Raw genomic sequence first — 1,454 nt, forward strand, 5'->3', positions numbered from 1 at the left:
TGCTTTGCAAAAATAAACAATGTTTATAATTATTTCTTGTCTTTTATTTACAAGTTTCAACTTATAATACAAAAATAAACAATGCACAGAAATTACTTCATTTACAAATAACTAATCAAATTACAAAAGTAATGTACAGAACAACTTTCAATTCTTTTTTAAGTTTCCCAGCAGCCCCATTTTCTCCAGAACTGTCCTAAAACAAGACAAAAGGAAAGACTTATGAAAATTATTAAGACAGGACTGAAGTTTTCAGTGGAATAAAACATTTACACCAAACGCGAATCCGCATATGTAAGACCTCAATCTGAGGTCACATGACAAAAACCATGGAGTTTGGCCACTGTGTGGCGCTATAATAGGACAAAAACATAAAAATGGCTATAACTATTCATCTGTTGGTCCGAAATTCACATCCTAGCTGTGTCCCAATTCATAGGCTACGTCCTTCGAAGGACCCATTTGAAGGCCGATTACGTCACGGCAGCGCGACGAAGGCTGTCCCAATTCAAACACCGCGTCCTACGAAGGCTGCATTTGAAGGCCGATTGCGTCACGGCGGCGTGGCGAGGACCGTCCCAATTCACGATGCATCCTCCGAAGGCTGCATTTGAAGGCCGATTGCGTCACTGCGGCGTGACGAGGACCGTCCCAATTCACGATGCATCCTCCGAAGGCTGCATTTGAAGGCCGATTGCGTCACTGCGGCGTGACGAGGACCGTCCCAATTCACGATGCATCCTCCGAAGGCTGCATTTGAAGGCCGATTGCGTCACTGCGGCGTGACGAGGACCGTCCCAATTCACGATGCATCCTCCGAAGGCTGCATTTGAAGGCTGATTGCGTCACCGCGGTGCGATGAAGGCTGCCGCAATTCGAACGCGACTTCAAATGTGTCCTCCGTTTCTCCGGGCAAATGAAGGATACATCCGATGGATCCTTCGCAGCCTACCCTATCCCAGAATTCATAGGTGTTTGAATGTACTGAAATAGCTTGTATTTTTTTTCACTTGTATTTGTATTTTATTATTATTGTTGTTATTATTTTAGCGCTGTCATGCAAGATATGTCCGCAAACTTTCTAAACAAACTTGATGATTTTGTATGCATGTCCTGTTGTGTCATATTTTGCAGTCCTGTCTTAATAATTTTCATAAGTCTTTCCTTTTGTCTTGTTTTAGGACAGTTCTGGAGAAAATGGGGCTGCTGGGAAACTTAAATGAACAATACATAAGATTGAGAGAAAAAATATTATGTAGACTTTCATTCAGATGAGGTGGTGCTGCTGGATCTGGATGGGCTGCCATCAGCCGCGCAAGAAAACATGCAATCTACCGGAGACGTGATCAATAAGGGAAGCAGTCTTTTACTATTGCAAAATAGAGAAAAAACATTTTACATTTAAATAACTAATAGCTTCTTAACCTTGGACCTCATTCTTGAAACACAAAATG

The sequence above is a fragment of the Sinocyclocheilus rhinocerous genome, unplaced genomic scaffold (assembly GCF_001515625.1).
Source record: "Sinocyclocheilus rhinocerous isolate Xijiao unplaced genomic scaffold, SAMN03320098_v1.1 scaffold4280, whole genome shotgun sequence".
Taxonomy (NCBI): Eukaryota; Metazoa; Chordata; class Actinopteri; order Cypriniformes; family Cyprinidae; genus Sinocyclocheilus; species Sinocyclocheilus rhinocerous.